This window comes from Marmota flaviventris, chromosome 2, assembly GCF_047511675.1.
Source record: "Marmota flaviventris isolate mMarFla1 chromosome 2, mMarFla1.hap1, whole genome shotgun sequence".
In the NCBI taxonomy this organism is placed as follows: domain Eukaryota; kingdom Metazoa; phylum Chordata; class Mammalia; order Rodentia; family Sciuridae; genus Marmota; species Marmota flaviventris.
Genome location: NC_092499.1, coordinates 150,895,829 through 150,916,371, shown reverse-complemented (window position 1 = coordinate 150,916,371; position 20,543 = coordinate 150,895,829).

Below are 20,543 nucleotides of genomic sequence, written 5' to 3'. Positions count from 1 at the left end.
TCCCAGCTCTTTTTATATTTTATTTAGAGACAGGGTTTGCTAACTTGCTTAGGGCCTCAAAGAGTTGCTGAGGCTGGCTTTGAATTTGCAATCCTCCTGCCTCAGCCTCCCGAGTCACTTGGATTACAGACATGTGCCACTGCACCTGGCAATGATATATAATTCTTTTAATGCATTGCTAGATTGAAATTACTAATACTTTGTTGAAAATCCATTTATATTAATGTAAGATATTGGTCAGTAGTTTTCCTTTCTTGGCATGTATTTTCTCATTTTAGTATGAGAATAATGTTGACCATACAGAAAGAGTTAGAAAATATTCACTTTGCTTCTAATTTATGGGAGAGATTGCACAAAATTATTGTCTCTTCTTCCTTAAATGTTTGGCAGAGCTCTCCTATTAAGCCATCTGGGCCTAGTAATTTTTTCAAGGCTATTAATTATTGATTCAATTTATTTAGTAACTGTAGGCACATTCAGACTATTTATCCTTATGTATGTGGGTTTTGGTAGATTGTGTTTTTCAAGGAATTGATTCATTTAATCTGTTATACTATTTGTAGGCATAGAGTTATTCATAATATTCTTTTTGATATCCGTAGGCTCAATATTTATGGTCCAACTTTCTGATAATATTTTTTTGTCTTCCTTATTTTGTTCAATTAGACTGACAGACTCTTATCAATTTTATTGTTCTTTTGAAAGATCAAGCTTTTGATTTTGCTGATTTTCTCATTTTCAATTTCATTGATTTCTGCTCTTTTACTATTTATTTTATTCTTCTTTGGGTTTAACTTACTTCTCCTCTGCCCAGTTTCCTGTGATAGAAGCTTAGAATATTTATTTTAGATCCTTCAATGCTATACATTTCTTTCAAAGCACCATTTTCACTGCATCCTGCAAATTTTTATAAGCTATGTTTTAATTTTAATTTAGTTCAAATATTTTTAAATAGCTCTTGAGGATTCTTCTTTGATCCATGGATTATTTAAAAGTGTTCTATTTAATCTCCAAATATTTGGGGATCTTCTCTGATTTTTACAGTGAGAATCTTGTGGGACTCCTAAGGGCAAAACTCATGGGGGTCCATTAAAGCTGAGCCCCCAGAAGTTTCTCTCTCAAGCCATTCTGCTCTATTCTCAGTCAATTAGTCAATTGCCCTTTTCATCTTCTTACCAGGTTACAGCAGAGATGAAAATGTGATATCAGCTATGATTTTCTATATTCGCTTGTGGTGTGCCTTGGGGACTTTGATTTTCTGATGGATCTAGAAAAGTTGTTAATTTTCAGATTAGTTAGTGGGTTTTTGTTGTTGTTGTTGTTTTGTTCACTGAGGATGGGAGAGTTCTGAACTTCCAAGTTCAGAAGTCATGAAATTGATTTTTAATTAAAACAATCAAGAAAAATATGCAGGCACACATGGTTTCACTGTAGAATTTTGCCAAGATTTAGAGAATATTTGAAATCAATTTTATAAATCGTTCCAAATAATATAGAAGAGGGAACATATCTTCATTCATTTTGTGAAGCCAGTATTACCCTATGCCAAACCAGACAGATACTACAAAAAAAGGAAAACTACAGATAAATATTCTTCTTTAATGTTGACATAAAATTTTGTAGCAAATGTTAGTAAATATAATTCATAAAATATAGAAAAATAAGTCTAGACCAGTGGGATTCTACATTATGTATAATCAGAAGAATGAGAAAGTATACTCCATTATATATGATGCATCAAAGTGCATTCTGTAATCATGTATAACTAATTAAAACAAATTTTAAAAATTAAAAAAGAGAAAAATAATTCTAAATCATGACTATGTGAGATTTATTCCACAGATATGTCTGTTTCAATATTCAAATGTTAATCAATGTAATCCACCATATTATTAAGAAAAAAATATTGCATGATTATATCCATTGATGTGGGAAAAATCTTTGACAAAATTTAACAATTTTTCATTTTTAAAAAACTGTTGGAAAACTTGAAATAGAGTGAACTTTCTCTATTAGACAAAGACCACTTGCAAAATACCTATGTCTACATATATTCAATACTTAACTGATACAATGAATATTTTCCCTATAAAACTGGGAATAAGTGAGAATATCCACTCTCACCACTCTTATTCAACATAGTATGGAAGTTCTAGCCAGTACAATAAGGTAATAAAAGGAAATAAAAAGTATACAAATCAAAAGTAAGAACTAAATGTGTTCCTGTTTGCAGGTGATATGGTTATCTATATAGAAAATTCCAAGGCATCTTTTTAAAAATCTTAGAATTAGTAAGCACATTCATCAAAGCTACAGGAAGATGATCAATATACATAAATCCATTAGATTTCTTTTTTCTTCTTAGTATATGGATGCTGAGATTTAAAATATGGTATAAATTACAATCACTAAAAAAAGAAAAGAAATACTTTGGTGTCTTTTTAACAAAATATGTTTGTTTTCATGACTTGCAGTCTAAAAACTACAAAATACTAATGATACAATTCAGAGGAACTCTAAATAAATGAAGAGATATACCACGTTCATGGATTGGAAGGTCCAGCATAGTAAAGATGCCAATTATCTCTAAGTTGATTGATATATAAAGAACTTTTAAAGCCCAACAGTAAAAATAAAGACCATAATTAGAAAATTAAGCAAAAGAAATGAATAGACATTTAACCAAAGAGGATATACAAGTGTCAAATAAACCCATTAAAAGATATGCATCATCATTAGTCATCATGTAAATGTAGGTTGAAATCACAATGGGATATCATTACACATCTAACAGAATGACTAAATTGAAAAAATAGTTACAAAACCAAATGTTGGTTAAGGATGCAGAAGAATGGTATCATTTATACCTTGCTGGCAGAAATGTAAAATGGAACAGCCTCTCAGGGAAACAGTTTGGCTGATTCTTAAAAAAGTAAATGTGCAATTACATTACAATCCAACAATTGCATTGCTGCTCATTTATCCTGGAGAAATCAAAACTTACGTTCTCACAGTAACTTATAAATGAATATTCAGAACTATTTTATTCATAATAATCTCAAAATTGAAATTATCCAGATGTTCTTCAATGAAAAATGGTAAAATTTTGGTGTATGCATACCATGGACTAATACTCAGCTATGAAAAGAAACAAATTATGATATATTTAACAACTATATAGAGAGTCTTAAGGGAATCTTGTAGTGTGAAAACGCCTCAAAAGCCTCAAAGGTTACCTACTATATAAGTCTAACTATGTTACATTGTCTAAATGACAAAATTAAATGAATAGAGAACACATAGTGGATTGGCAGCAAAAAGTACCACAGGGGATGTCACAGATTTTTGTGTCAAAGGAAACATTCTGTATCTTGACTGTGTTGATGTCAATTTCTTGGTTGAAATATTATACTATAGTTTTGCAAAATGCTACTCTTAGGGGAAAATGCGTAAAGGATATGTTGTATCTCTCTGTATTATTTCTTATAACTGCAGGTGAATCCAAAATTATCTCAAATAAAAAGTTTAATTTTTTAAAAAATCAAGACAAATGCAAACTATCTCATAGTGCTCAATTGTTAAGGCTCTGGTAGCTGTCAGTGGGAATTCTCCCTGACATGTCCAGATGGGGCTGAAGATGGGATCTAAATGCAAGTGTATATCAGTTATATGGTTCATTCTCCAATTAAGTATGGAAAAGTTCATAAATGGAATTCTAAGTAAGTAGAATGGGCACTGGCCTATCATCTTATCCCAGTGTTATCTCAGTGTAGATGAACAACAGTGAGCGTAGCAGCTGGTTCTTTGAGCAGCAATCAACATAATATAACATGCTATCATTTGGATTTGGTTTGTCCACCAGCTGTTCATGTGCTGAAGACTTGGTCCCCACTGTGGCAGTATTAATAAGAGGTAGAATCTTTAAGAGGTGGTTAGGTCATTTGGGTCACTGCCCTTCGAAGAATTTAATGTAGTTCTTATGGGAGTCATTCCTGCAAGAGTGAGTTGTTATGAAATGAGTTGTTATGAATGAATCTGACCCCTGAATCTCTCTGGTTTTCTATCTTGTCATGTGATCTCTCCTGCACATATTCTTTCCATTATGATGTTATCTGCCATGAGGACCTCAGCAGGGGTCAAATAGATGAGACTGCCTGGACTTGGACTCTCAGCTTCCAAAACTGAGCTAAACCTCTTATATTTGTAAATTTCCCAACTTCAGGTATTTTGTTTAGTCACAGAAAATAGACTCATATATAGCACCATTTCATATGAGTATTATTATCTAACCTAACAGGAAGCAGGGAAGTCAGCAATTTCATGGTGGACCATTGTCTCTAGATTAGCTTTTGTGAGATTCTTTGCTCTAAATAGTCACAGCAGCTCAAAGAAGCATAATACCATACATACAAAGCTGGAGAGAAGGGGAGAGAAGAAAAGGAACATTTTCCCCTCATAACCCTCTCTAAACAGGGAGGAAAATGAGTCCACAATTTTCTAGCAGATTTAACCTTACATTTCATTAATCAGAACTGGTCACAATCACTGGTAAAGGAACTCATTTCTTATTGCTGGGTTTTTTGCTATCCAGGCACAACCACAATTCTGTTAGCAAGAAAGAATGGAGAAGAGCAATATATATAATGTAGACAAGCAATAGGGCTTGGCATAGCAGAAAGTCAGCATTTGCCACGTGAATGTTCTGAGACCTCTGGTTGAAGGGTGTGTGATGTTCAGTTCTCCTGGAGGAGGATCTCCATGGTGTGTGTGTGTGTGTGTGTGTGTGTGTGTGTGAGAGAGAGAGAGAGAGAGAGAGAGAGAGAGAGAGAGATATGCAAATACTGTGGCCCTTTTTCCATCCCAGAAAGGAATGGCTACATCAAAAAAGAATGGGGCGTCCTTGAGGAGATCCCTGGCCCAGCCATTTGCCCTCCCACCTATATTTCTAAGTTAGAGAAACTCAAGTCCTTTGTCTTCCTCAGAACTTTTCTGCAGCAGTACCAGGCCTGCTGAGGTGGCCCAAGGACCTCGTAATGAACGAGCATCAATGAGATTAGCAGAAGCAAGGAGGAGATGAGCTGACTATTGGTAAGCACACCTCATCTCTCTATCTCAAGCAAAATCTTTGAGACATTCTTCATCCCTTCCCTGGGGAGCTAGAAAATGACCAGATTCCCCCTGTATGTGTGTGGTTTAATACAAGTGCCCGTTAAATTTCTTCTGCAATTTAGGAAACTATATCTGGTTGGTTGTCTTGGTCAGCTTTAGGATATTGGTTTGGAAATGGGTCATAAATTTTATTTTCAATTTTGTTTCTCTGCCTTTTATACTTTAATATGCCCCTGCAGACTTGCTGAGCCTGATGTTTGGGTTAAGGAGAGAAATGGGTACTAGAGAAGAGTCCACCCCAGGAAAGGATTTTCAACCTGAGTCAAGGTCCCTCTCTCCCTTTGTGGGTGTCAGACGACCAAGCTGGGGTTTAAATTAGTGGGTGGTACTGGATTTAAGATGCATATTTTTTTCTGGCCAGCTACCTTTGGGAAACTAAACCTTCTTCCTTCTCTCAACTGGGACTGACTTCTTTCTTTGGCTGTAGGGTTTGACATGTGATTAAGATTCAGCCGATCAGAGAACTCTACCCGCTTGGGATGGGGAGGAACAATCAAAGCTGGGTTAACCATAGCCTTCATTGGAGCTGATGGGCAACAGGCTCTCCATCCCCTGGGTCCAGTTGTGCCCTAAGCTCAATGACTCCCTGGAAGTTTCCATTAGTTAAGCCAATAAGTCTGATCTTTGTCCCCCATTTGAACTTATAAGATAGTTTGTGTTAGAATTCTGTCACTTGCAACTGGAAAAGTCATGAATAATAGATGGGTTCTTTGAATACCAAATCCGGGTGTACACAAGGTATTTCCCAGGACATCAACATTGGCCCCCACTCCCTGTTGCTCTTCCACAAAGTGATGCTTGAACAGTGATGAAGGGGCTTAGTCCCTTATCTACTGTATACCTGCTAGCACCATCCAAAGACAATCTTTCTGCCCTCATCCAGATATTCTCTTCTATAAAATGAGTTACCTATTTTAGAGACATGTGAGAATTAAGTTGAAAGCCAGAAAAACACACTGCTACACTGTATCTGACAATCCCTTGTCTGTATTTCCCTAGTCCAAAGAACTCTGAAATGCAAGGGTTTTTTTTTTTCTTAAAAAAAAAATATTTTTAGTTGTATATGGACACAATGCCTCTATTTTATTTATTTATTTTCATGTGATGCTGAGGATTGAGCCCAATGCCTCACACATGCTAGGTAAGTGGCTCTACCACTTGTGGCAGTATTAATAGGAGGCAGAATCTTTAAGAGGTGGTTAGGTCATTGGGGGCACTGCCCTTGGAAGGATTTAATGTAGTTCTCGTGGGAGTCATTCCTGCAAGAGTGACTTGTTATGAAATGAGTAAATCTGACCCCTAAATCTTTCTGGCTTTCTCTCTTGTCATATGGTCTCTTCTGCACATATTCTTGCCACAACCCCTCTCCAACTTTTTAAGTGGCCAAACCCTAACTCCCTCTAAATGAACTGATATCTAGCTGTCTGTAGTCTATCACAGTTAACTCCCTCTTTACTTTGGGTCTGTTTATATCCTTGTGTTTTCCCAAAGTACTTCCAGCCAGATCCGCTCCTATACATGCTGAATGTTACTCTTGTTCATGGGGCTTCCACATGAACCAAGCCTCATACTCTGGATAGAGAAAGCCAGTCCATACCTGTCTCCTGTTTTTAAAGTAGTCCCTCTCTGTCCTTCTCTCTCTGTGTTGCACACACACACCAATATTGGCACATTCCCAGGAGGGGAGGGTATATTACAAAATTATTTATGAATTAAAAGGAGAGAGTAGTGGTGATAAATGGGACCCATCCAGTTAGGACAGGGTCCCTGTAGGAGTAGGCACTGCAGTGGCTGTGGCAAATGTCCTTTGGCCACTGTATCTACACTCTGGCTTCTTTGAGGATGCCATTTCAAGTCTGGAAAATTTGAACCCACATTTCCCCAGACTCACCTACCTCTGGATTGTCGGTAAATTGTGCATTTACTGGATTTTGATGGTTAGATGCATGATAGCAGGTAGGGGAGGCGAGGCTGAGGCCTGGCTTCTGCAGCTTACCAGCAGGGAAGCTGTGTGGCTGGCATTGATTGAAGCAGAGGGACAAATGTTACCGAGCAGAGAAGTGGGCTTCCTTAGCCAACAGGCTGTGTGGGGAGCCAGTGGCTGACCTTCTTTTCACCACTTCCTGATCATGCCAGAGTGCGCAGCTCCAGTTCTACAGTGTGAGAACCAGGCCTAAAGCCATGTGGACAGCCTGGACCTCCGGCCCAGGAGATTGTATGCACACCTAATCTCCTAAAATTAGTCTATTACCCCTTCTCTTAGTCCATTTTGCGCTAACAGAATACCCAAGATTGGGTACTTACTTCTTAGTTCTGAACGCTGCAAAGTCCAAGGTTGAGGGGCATGTTCCTGGTGAGGGCCTTTGGGCTGCTTTACCCTATGGTGGAAGATGGGAGTGCCCTGCACTTGAGAGGGAAGGGGTCCAAACTTATCCTTTTATCAGGAAACTACCTTTGCAATAACTGACCCACTCCTGGGATCCATTCAGGAGGACAGAGCCCTCATAATCTGACAACTTCTTAAAGTTCTCACCTCTCAACACCAATGTTTTAGGGCTTAGTTTTCCAACACATGAGCTTTGGCGGACGTGTCCAACTATAGCAACACTTTTCTGCATAAACCTGAGATGCTGGTTTCTGTGATTACACATGAACCATCAAGGGAGCATGTGAAGGAAAACAACAGGGAAGCTATTAGACTAGAAGGAAAGGAACAGTCCATGGGACTTGGAACTCTGAAGGATGCTGTGCAGGACTGGGTTTGGTTGTGCCTTAGGTGGTGCTGACAGGAAAGGTGGAGGGAACTGCAGAGAGATGGCTATGAAATGATGCTCTGGATGCAACTCCAGGGTGAGTGGACCCTTCCTCCTGCCCCTTAACTTGGGAGAAATGCCAGCTCCACCCAAGAATGCAATCCTACATGGGGAACTTGGGGAGACCTCAGATTTCTTTAAGTAGTGGAAAGAAACTTACAAGAAAATGAAGAACAGAAGGGAGATGACTTACCATGGAAGAGAACAAGTTCAGGCCAAAGAGAGGAGGGTTCCTCAAGGGTCCTGCATAGGGGTTGGGAGTGAGGAGAATTTTGACTCTGGTACCCCCGGAACACAGTTAGAGGTAGAAGTGGGATAATGAAGAATCCTTATCTTTCTCTCCTCCTTGCTGAATTAAAAGTTAGCAGAGGGGTTGGGAATATATGAAACCATCCATAATTTAAATAAATTAACCCACAAATAAACTAAAATTGAAGTGGTTTCACTTCTGTGCTGCTGTGACTAATTATAGATTACAAGATGGTCCATCATTTTCCATTTGTCTTTAATATTTTTTCTGATGAATTTATACTGGTTCTTCTCCAACTGCTGCTGTTCTGGCAGAGATAGTGGGCTAGGGTGGGCTAGAGATCCTGAGAGCTGGGACAAAACTGGAGTGTGGTGCTTTCTGCCTCTGGAAGGAGTATTAAGGGTTGTGTGGGGAGAGTTGAGAGGGAAGAAACCAAAATGTAAGGGAAGGCAGCTTAGAAGGGTTGGGTCCCCTTGTCCTAATCAATCCTCATCATTCACCATGATTGGTGGATGTCATTTGTAAAAAAACTGCCAGCATCAAAATGGAATCACTTATATCAAAATCAAATCAATGGAGCCAGGAGGTCATAAAGGGAGGGTCCTTTTGCATATTTGCCTGATAACAAGAACTATTACAAAAGGCTCTGCCAGATCATGTAAGCCCACTTTTATGAGGACATCTTTTCCACGACAGCCAGTTCTAATTGCAATCTTACCAGTAGCACTCCTAACCCACAATGTTGCAACTGAGGTTGTTCCTAGGAAGACATCTCCCTAGTAATGGCCAGTTGCTGGATTACAACTAGTAAAAGCAGTACCCACAATCAGCAAAGCCAGATCCTAAAATAAGCTTCTGAGCCAATGATTTTTATTTCAAAACAGTTTAGGTAAGTAGATTTCTTATTTCCTTTAAAAGTTTACCCTTGCCTCCCTTCATGGGATGTGATCTGTCATAGCACACATTTCCCATATTATAATCCCCTATTCATTCCTGAGCAAACTCATTTTTCTTTGGAGAGTCTCTATCATTCAGGTTGACAAATGTATCCATCCATGACCAATGCTGGACCGCCACCAGCTGTCATGGTGGGCTCCCCCACACCCCAGTCCTATAGTCTTGGACTTCCTGCCTGCATTTTTTGGTGGAAAGACTCAATCACAGACCTGTCCCTTTTCTCTCCACAGCCTGGCACTGATCTGGTAGGCTGGAAGGGCTTGGCCTCTCTCAGTTTCCAAGGCCATCTTGCCCTGGTTACCCTCCCCTTTCCTGATGCCTTCCAGCACCACTACCCATTTTAATTTTTACCCTTCCATGGATCTCCCAGGATTTGCTTATGTCTTTATATTGAGTGTCTTCCTGATTTACATGCAGTTGGAGTTCTTTGGTAAATTGCCTGCTTACATCCTTCATCCTTTTCTAATAAGTTCTTGCCAATATACACAGCCTCTTTATATATTGTGCGTATTAATCCTTTGTCTACTATATGGGGTGAATATTTTCTCTCAGTCTATGCATTATCCTTTTAAAGACAATTTTTAGAGCAATTTTAAGTTCACAGCAAAATTGAGCAGATGGTGCAGAGATTTCCCATGTACTCCCTTTCCCCACACATGCTGAGCCTCCCCCACCATCAACATTCCCCACAAGAGTGGGAACATTTGTTAACAACTGAAGAATTTATATTGACACATCATTATCACCCAAAGTTTGTCATTTACTTCAGGGTTCACTCTTGGTGTTGTACATTCCATGGGTTTGCATAAATGTATGAAGATGAGATATAGCTGCCTTTATATACCACACTGAGTGGTTTCAATGCCCTAAATTCCTCTATGCTCTACTTATTCATCCCTCCCTCCCGCTAAACCTCAGCAACCACTCATCACTTTACCTTGTCTTGTTCTTTTTGTTAGTGGCAGTTTTCCTCTCTTTTGGGGGAGTAGAATACAGATTTTCAATTTTGATGTAATTAAATCTCTCCATCTGTTCCTTTCATAAATCCTGGGTTTTGGTTCTTGGTTAGGAAGGCCTTCTCAATCCCAAGATTATAATAACATTCTCCTATGTTTTCCTCTGATTCTTTCATGGCTTTCATTTTCACATTAAGGTCTTTAATCTACTTGGAATTTGCTTTGAGGTGTGGCATGTAAGGTAGGGATCTGAACTACTTTTTTCCTCCAAATTATCTAAATACTGTTCTTTACGGTTTAGAAATATAATGCCCCCTCATGTGTTGAAGGCTCGACCCCCAATGTGGCAATATTTAGAGGTGGAGATCTGGGGAAGTGATTGCATCATGAAGGCTCTGACCTCATCTGTGGATTAATCCACTGAGGGATTCACAGATGAATGGACTATTGGGAGGTGGCAGAGACTGCAGGAGGTAGGACCTAGTTGGAGGGAGTGGCTCCCTGGGGGCATGTCCTTAGGGAGTATGACCTGTTCCTTGCCTTGCCCCTTCCCTGGCCCCTTTTCTCTTTGCTTTTTTCTCTGTCTGCTTCGTGGCTACCATCAAATTAGCAACTTTCCTTCCACCATGTTTCTGCCTTGAAACCAGCTAACCATGAACTGAAACCTCTGAAACTGAGTCAAAATAACCTTCCTCCTTTACGTTGTTTATGTCAGGTATTTTGGTCTCAGTGATGAAAAGCTGACCAACACACTATTTATTTTTCTCACTGTTATTCAATATTGGAAATCTATTAATGTAGATTACTAGCATATTGAGGAAATGTACCTATCTTGATACATTTCTTAAATTTAAAAACTTGACACTCAGCTTGATAAAAATCCTTAGTAAGCTAAAAATAGAAGGAAACTCTCTCAACCTAGACAGATAAGCCACAACATCAATAATGGCTCATCCATTGTCATGTGTCCCACACTAATGCAAGATGTTAAAAGTAGGGGAAATTGGTAAGAGATGAGGGGTTTGTGAAAATTTGTTCCTTTTGCTCAATATTTTTCCTGAGAAGCTGAACGTGCTCAAAAATAAAAATTAATTTTAAAAAACAAGCTAAAGGAAACATCTTTACTGGTAAAGCTTTATTAGCATTTCCTTAAAGTTAGAATAAGGCATTTAAATGACTTAAATATCTTATCTATAGTATTTCTTGTTCTAACAACTACAGTCTATTTTTTGAACCCTTATTTGGTGGCAAGAGGAAATTCATGCCTCATCCATCCCTGGTTTTGCTTCCCAACTTCGGTCACTACCCTTCTATCCTTTTATTGTCATGATTTGTTACCTGTAACTTAATTTGTAGATTGATTCTCAAGGGTGCAACTAACAGGCGAGCAAAAAAAAAATGTTAATATGATTTTGATTATGTAAATTTTATTCACTGTTCAACCAAATCATGTGCTAGAATTACATGTCTCTTTTTTGTTTGCTGAATTTTATTTTTTACTCATTAAATTTATTTTAACCTGTACATAAAAACATAAAAATTATACACAATAATGGGGTTATATGATGTTTGGGCATATGCATACACTATGTAACATTTAAATCAGGGCAAACATAACTATGTGCTCACTTATCATTTCTTTATGGTAAAATTTTTTTAAATCCTTTCTTTTAACTTTTTGAAGTGTGCAGTTGTTTCAGTCAGGTTTTTTGTCACTATGACCAAAAGATCCAAGAAGAACAATGGAGAGAAGACAAAGTTTATTTTGTCTCACGGTTTTAGAGGTTTAGTCCATTGATAGCTGACTCCATACTTCTGGGCCCAAAATGAGACAGTATATCATGGCGGAAAGGCATGGTGGAGAAATGCTGCTCAGCTCACAGCAGCTGGGGAGTAGGGAGGGGGGTAGACTGGGGACTAGAAAAACTCTTCTAGGGCACACCTCTGGGGACCTACTTCCTCTCACTAGGTTCTACCTCCTAGTAGTACATTCAGTTATCATTATAATGGATTGATCCACTGATGAGATCAGAGCACCCAGATGAAAGCAACTCATGAAATTGCACCAGAAACACAGAGAAAGAGAGTGAGTTCCACTCACCAGGGACAAAATATAAACCCCAAAAGCACAGCCCCACTTACCTACCTCCTCCAGCCATACCCTACCTGCCTAGAGTTACCACCCAGGTAATCCTTATCAGTGGATTAACCCACTGATTAGGTCAAGGCTTTCATAACCCACTCATTTCACCTCTGAAAATTCTTTCATTGTCTCACACATAAGGTTTCAGGGTATACCTCATATCTAAACATAACAGCAGTACCTACTGCTGTCTATAGCCATCCTACTGTGCAATAGCATAGAAGAACTTCCTGTTCCTATCAAACATTAACTTGGTACCCATTGATAACATGTCTTTCTTTATGCTTCTACTGTTGGTATCCTTGGATCAATAAAAAAAAAGTTTTAAACTGTGCTTTACACTCTGCTTCAAATCATGACACCCTTGGGGTTGCTTTGTGTCTGTATCATATCTTGTACACTCAGTTTGTTTTTCTTTTGGAGAAAAGAAACATATGTCCTATTCAATGGATGCCTACTGGTTTTCAGCTTCCTGTGATTCTACATTGCTTTGGATGGTTTCATTCTTGTTCTTGAATCTCACCCAAACCCTGTACTAATTTGGGCCAGGTGCTTCATATATAAAGTATGACTCTGCACCCTTCTGCTTTTCATGGGTTACTCTAATGCTTTCCTGTGTCCTTTGTTACAGCTCCATATTCACCCAGTGTCTTGAGCATTTGGTGCCCCATGTAGCCCATTTTATTCATGGGCCCTCCATCCCACAGCCTCTGACCTCATCCTACAGTAAAAAAGGGACCAGGCCTGCTGCTCAGAGGCAGTCCTGGGTCTTTCCCCGACTGCTCTTCTGGGTTGGAGCTATTCTTTCCTGCAGGCTCTCTTTTCTCTTTGTGTGGCTCATTCTCTTGCTTTGCAGGAGTAATCTCTTTTGTTCCTAAGGGGGAAAAAATGCATAGGAGGTTAACTTATTAAATTCGTAGGCGTGCAGGATTTTCTTTAGCCTGTGCTCCCACTTGGTGGTCACTTTGTCTGGGCTGTTAGACGGAAGCTATCTCCTTTGGTCTTTGAAGGCTGTGCTCCGCGGTATTGTGGCTTCTGGCGATGCTGTAAGTCTTCTGCTTGTCTGATTCTCATTCCTTTGTAGACCATCTGTCTTTTACTCCTTTGGCAGCTTTTTAGGATTTTCTTTTCTTTTTAAGATTTATCCTGGCTATTCTGAAAATTCATCATGTGTGTTTAGATGTGGATCTCTGTGTCATCCAAGATGCTTTCAGATGCAAGTAATTGAATAGCCACCTCATGGCAACTTAAAAGATAAGGAGATTTATTGGCTCATATAATAAGAAGTCCCAAAGTAGCACAGTCCCCAGTTGCCTCTGCCTTGTCATCAAAGCCCACTGTCTCCCCTGCTCCTTTTGCTGTGACTGGCATGTGTCAGCTAACTGCACAGTATGCCAGGCACCGTGTTCCTGCCTTGCAGTGTCCAGAGCAAAAGAGGAAACTCTCTTTTCCTTGTGTCTTATTTTAAGAACCCCTTGCAGACTCCATTAAGGAGATGCTTCTAATATCTTGTCAGCTAGAATTGGGTCATAAGCCTCTTTCTATGCCTGTGACCAGAGCTGCCATGAATGAATTATACACATCCCCATCTTTGGAGCTGAGGCTGTACAGAGAAATGTGAAGAACTAAAACAGTCAAAGTTCTGTTACAAGGAAGAAGAAGTATCTGTTGAGTTGTAAACTATTTCTTCTGTTTAAAATGTTTTCAATTTTTATTTCATGCTTTCAAATATAAGAAGTCAAAATTCTAACACTGATCATCTTGAAACTATGCCAAGCAACTTGAAATGTTGACAAATATTTTCCTTTAGTTTTGCTCCTTTAAACAATGGCGTCATCAACAGATATGGTTTTCTTGGGGGTGGGGAGATATGCAGAGACAGAAAGACAGACAGATAGATAGTATTAGAGACCCAGAACCACTTCATTAGCAAGAGTATTATTACTAGTATTTCTGGCCCATCTTCTGTGCTTCTAGCAGAAAAAGAGCATGGTATTTGCTGAACAGATAGTTTTCTGTTCTCAAACTATGCAGAAAATCAACTTCTCCATCACATCCACATGTATTTTTTTTGGGGGGGGGGGGCAGAAAATGAACCTAGGGGTGCTCATGTATGTATGTATTTTTTTATGTGGTGCTGAGTATCAAACCCAGGGCCTTGCATATGCGAGGCGAGTGCTCTACTGCTGAGCCATAACCCCAGCCCCCCCAGCGTTTTTTTAAAAAAAAAATTATTTAGAGACATGGTCCCACTGAGTTGCTTAGGGCCTCACTAAGTTGCTGAGGCTGGCTTTGAACTCGAGATCCTTCTGCCTCAGCCTCCCGAGCTGCTGCCATCCACAAGTCATAATCTTCCATGATCAGTGCACCAACTCTCATTGCTAGTTGGTTTCTATTCATATTCTAAAAGCTGCACCAATGATTTGGAGGGAGGTGCTGAAAATTAAACTCCACAAATTGAGATAAACCCACACACAACTCATCTATGCCATCTGCTAGGCCTTTAAAAGAGGAAAGCCCAGTTGTGCATACGACTTTAAGTGCCAGAGAAAGACTTTTTTCTCTTTGTCACTTATTATTAAAATGCCTCCGTGAAACGATTTTGGTGGACACTTCCAAAGGAAAAAATGCCCTTGGGCCTTTTCATTTAATTTTGCTAAGCTGGGCTTCAAAGACACAGGTGGTAATAGCTACCTATGTAAAATTGAGGTATACGCTAATCCATCTTAACCTGAGCCAAAGTCTTCTTGTAGGAAATTTCCTTGTATTGTTATTTTGAAAATTACTATACTTGAACTTGATCAAAGAGAGGTAGAAAGAAAATGAGAAAACCTTCAATTCTCTGAATAGAGATTGTGCGTTCTTTTATAGGATCATGGAATAATGGAAAATTTTCTAATAAAGTCATGTATGTATTTTTAAAAACCAAAGGTTTTACTTAGGCTAATCATGAAAACAGTCTTTCTGCTTCATCCATGAAACATCTAAGTTTTATTCCTCTGAAAGGAATGTTTTTAACTATTTTAGCAGTTTTTTTCTGGATTTTACATTTGGATTTTCATATAACTTGATTATACTGCCTTTTTCTTGAGTTTTCAGTTTTAGATGCTGTTCTCCATTCTAGCTGGTTTTGTGTTGCCCTAATGAAAGATCTGACACAGGCTACTTACGAAGTGAAGACAAGTTTATTTAGGCTCACGTTTCCATACGTTCAAGTCCAAGATCAGGTGGCTCCATTGGCTTGTTCTGGGTAAAGGTGGCACATCATGGGGGAGTAGGTCAGGGCCAGGACTCAGGTCACAAGCCAGGAAATAGAGAGAGGACAGGCTGAGTGTCACCATCCCCTTTGAGGAAACACCTCCAATGACCTAAGGACCTCCCACCAGCTCCCACCTTTTAAGGTCCAGAGCACCTGCCAATACCACCCAGAGACCTGCCTTGAACACACAGACCTTTGGGGTGACATTATCCATCTTCACACCACAGCATATTCCCATTCCAGGTCCACAAACAACATCACTGCCAATTTCGTCAATCCTGCCAATTTCGTCACCTCATTTTTTGGTTGTGTACATACTTGTGTGTGGATTATGACTGTGACATTGTTTTTCACAACTGAGTCATAGAGTGCGCTATGATTACATTTTCTTTCTCGTTCGCCCATTTGTCCTTTCTAGATTCAATTCTTTTCTCATTTCCCCATTTGCTTAGTTTTTTAAAATGATAATCACAAATTCATTACCAAACTGATCATATTATAAAAATTATTCTGGGGATGCTCCTACTCAGTACCAACTTTGTGTTTGAGCTACAGATATCCTTCCCAGTGTCCTCTGTCTTCTGTTCTAATCCTGAATTGTTTCTGCCCTTTGCCTCTTTTTTATGTTCAAGTTCCAGTTCTCGGGGTCTCTAGAATCCTCCCTTCTAAATTTACAAATTCATTTTAAATGAAAATAAAATTTGTATACCATTCAATACACCTCACCTTGCAAAATGTACAATTCAGTGGTTTCATTATATTCACAGAGCTATGCCAATGTCTAATTCCAGAGCACTCTGATTTTCCCAACCAGCGAGAGGCATCCCCGCACCCAGCCACAGTCACTCCCTGTGGGCCCCAGAAACCACCAGTTCACTGGTCTACTTTCTCTCTCTCTGTATTTGCTTATTTTGAGCATTTCAAATAAGTGCAGTGTGTTAGCTTTTCCCCTCAGTGACCAAAATACCCAATAAGAACAACTTAGACGAGGGAGAGTTTATTTGGGGGTCACAGTTTCAGAGCTCTCAGTCCCTCGTCAGTTGACTCCATTGTTCTGGGCCTGAGGTGAGGCAGATAATGGCAGAAAGGTATGGTGGAGGAAGGCTCCTCAGCTCATGGTAGCTGGGAAGCAGAGGGGGCAGGAAGGGATTGGGGACTAGAAAACTTCCAGGGCACACCCCAGTGACCTACTTCCTCCAACTAGGTCCCTCCTCCTAGTAGTCCATTTAGCTATCGATAAATTGATTCACCGATGAGGCCAGATCCCTAATCATTGCCTACAGGCCCACCTCTGAACCTGTTGTATTGAGACCCATGCTTCCAACACACAGCTTTTGGGGACATTCCAGATCCAAACCGTGTGTCTAACTTCTATCACTTAGCATGATGTTTTTAAGGTTCCTTTTTTTTGTGGCTGAATCATATTCTATCACATAGATATGACCCATTTTGTTTATCCACTTATCAGTTGATAGACATTTGGGTTATTTTTAGTCTGGGGCTATTTTGAACAATTCTGCTATAAAATTCATGTGCAATTTTTTTTATATAAACATGTTTTCAGTTCTCTTGCACTTATACTACTTATTAATATCTTCCAGTTGTTTCCTAAAACAAGGATGCATGACAAAAGATTTTTGAGACCTTGAATATTTGCAAATGTCTCTATTACTTCCTCACATTTGGTTGATAATGTGGAACCTATCAGGTGGAAATTGTTCCCTGAGGATTTTTAAGGTATTTTCTCCACTGGCTTCAGTCTTCCAAGGTTGCCACTTCAAAGTTCAGTGCCATTTTTACTCCAGATTATTTTTATTTATTTATTTATTTATTTATTTTTATATAACCATTTTTTCCTTCTGAAAAATTATACGAACTTCATTTTTTTCCTGGTATTCTTAAATTTTATAATGATGTCAGTAGTGTAAGAATTTTTCACTCATTGAGGAAATTTAGTGGACCCTTTTAATCTGAAAACTCATATTTTAAGTCTGGGAAATTTTCTTATACTATGTGTTTGACAATTTCCTTACCTTGCTCTCTTTGTTCTTGCTTCTTAACACTTCAATTATTGAGATTTTAGACTTCCTGTATAGGTGGTCTATATTAATTATTTGTTGATATGAAACACACTACCCCCAAATGTAGTGGCCTAAAAACAACAACCGGATATTAGCTAATGATTCTGCAGGTCGGAAATTTGCTTGGGTCAGCTGGGCAATCTATTCATGCATTAGGGGCCAGCTCTTGGGCTTTCTGATAGTTGGCTGGTACAGGATAACTTCTGCTAGGATCGTTCATCTCCCACATGCTTCAGCAAGGTACTATGGGTTTGTCCCCATGATAGCTGTGTAGGATTACAACATAGCAAGCAGGGATGTACAAGGTCTCTAGCCTTGCACCTAACAAGTTCACCCCATATTTTGTAGAGAGAAGCTGCAAAGTCACATTGCAAAAGTCTTGTGCTATAGACTGCTATGGACTGGTTCTCTACCCCCTACCTCCTCCATGCTCCTTTCCTCCTATGTGAGCTTAAAGTGAACAGACAGCATTTGTAAATCAGGAAGTTGTTCCTCACCAGACCTTGGATCTGTCAGTACCTTGAACTTGGACTTCCAGCCTCCAGAGTCATGAGAAACAAATGTTTCTTGTTTAAGCTACTCAGTCTGTGATAATTTTGTTATAGCAGCATTTCAAACAGACATAAGAGGAGTAGAGAACTGTGACTACTTTTGCAAGCCACTACTTGCTTCAATTTGCTTCTGTGTGTGTGTGTGTGTGTGTGTGTGTGTGTGTGTGTGCGCGAGCGCGCACGCGCATGTGCGTGTACATGCACTCACTGGGAATGAAACTCAGGGCCTTGTATGAGCTAGGCAAGTACTGTACCACTGAGCCACATCTCCAGTTCTTTTTTCTCTATTTTTAAAAAATACTTATCTTTTAGGTGTAGATGGACACAACACAATGCCTTTATTTTTATGTGGTGCTGAGGATGGAACCCGGGTCCCGCCCGTGCTAGGCGAGCACTCTACCGCTGAGCCACACTCCCAGCCCCTTTTTTTCTCTATTTTTATACTTTTGACTTCTATTCTTCTTGGAATATTTCTTTAACTTGACCTTTCAAACTTTCTACTGAATTTTGCACTTCTGCTATGATATTTGTATTTCTTGTTTTTAAAAACTAACAAAATTTTAATATCAATATGATTCTGGCCTGGAACATCTCCTTCCCTTGTGTCTTTCAGAAGGAAACAACCAGCTGGTCCTTTGATCTTGGATGTTTGTTCCTCAGACGTGTAGATGATACATTTCTATGGCATTTTATTTGGTCAGTCCTAGCAAACCTACACATCCCCAAGATCTGCTGTCTAGGCTGCTCAGGTATTGTCTGGTGCTTCAGCTGTGGCCCAGCTCATGTCCCAGCAACTCTTTGATAGGGGAATGTGTGTTCACTCCAGGCAACTTCCATCTGCAGAGACCTCTTGCCCACCTTCACACCTGGTCATGTCAACCACACTGTCGATGGGGAAGGCTGATGTGGCTGAGAGAGAGCCAGAGTCGGGGAATGGTACTTCTGCCTTGTTTGTTTCTATCTAAGTGTGTTGGCCTCACCCTTCTTTTCTCCTGGATTCTCTTTGTATATTCTAAATTAGTTTAATACATGCATGATTCAAAAATTTTAATTCTTTCTACTCCCTGGACTTCATGATGGTTTCCCTGTAAATTGCAAGCATCTAAGTACTTTTCCACTGTGACAGTATCTGGGCCTCTTTTCTCCCCTGATTGTTTCTCTGCTTTTTTGTTCTGCCTTCCATTCTTTTGTTCTTCCTGCAACAAATCCTGTTATTGTCTTCCCCTTCCACCAACCCACCTTGCCCTTGGAAATAGTATTGATAGTTTCCAGAAATCATTGTGACATTTTTTTCTGGTGGCCCATATGGTGACTTTTCCCTTTGGTGGTTCTCCTCTGCACCCCAGCCTTCCTGCCCTGGTTGGACACATAAACATGTTCCCAACCTCCTGGCTGGAGATGGTCCAATCACACAATTATTTTAATTTTTTGATAACCTTCTCTCTGAGGGGAAGGTGTTAGAATGAGGCAACATGATTTCCTTTTCTTTCATTTTGAGAAATGGTAACACAATGGTAACAGCATCCATTCAAGAAAGGACATTCAAAATATAGCTCTCAGTTTCTGCAACCCTGAGTCTTTCTGGCAAAGATAAATAAGTGGCTACAGTTTACATTAAGAGGTGAGAGCTACTGCTTCTTAAACATCCAATTCTAAGCCCTCTCTAACAGGCTGTTGGACTTGCTGTTATTCCTCAGCACATGACAGAGAACTTACGTCTCCTGGACATTGACATTGTTGTTTTCTTGAGTCTGGAGAGAACTGAGAAGAATCTTTTGTAGCTACTGTAATTTCAAACACTGATTCATTTCCTGTTTGTTGACTCCATGAAACACCATCTATTTCCAGAAGGCACATGGAGGAAGAAGCAGTTATCCTCATTTTTCAGTCATTTGCCCATGACCAAGGGATTGTTTTTTCCTTCCCTCTACTCCAGTGAAAGCATCTGCCTCTCTTCTGAGTGTAATTTCATAAACATTTGCACAAGGAATGGCCCCGCTGTCTAACTGGCTGCTGACCTCATTTATACCCATGCTCCTGTAAGGTGCTCACAGGTCCCCAGAGGCAGGCTTCTCTCTTCTGTCCCCATGCTACTTTTCAGAGGCAACCTGCAATGGCCAATCCTGTGTCTCCAGTCTGCCTGTCCACATCAGCCTCTTTCCCAGCCATTACGAAAATTGTAATCTATGACAATTGTCACAGAGGGTTCCATGCTTTGATGGGGGGAAAGGGCCCACATTGGAGTGTCTTTGGGGAAGAAGCAGAACTTCTTTCTACAGAAACTTCCATTAGATGCATTAGTCACCAGTCGGTACAGAGAGCTGTGTGTGTGGAATCAAAGCACAGCTCATCTGCTGTGGGAAA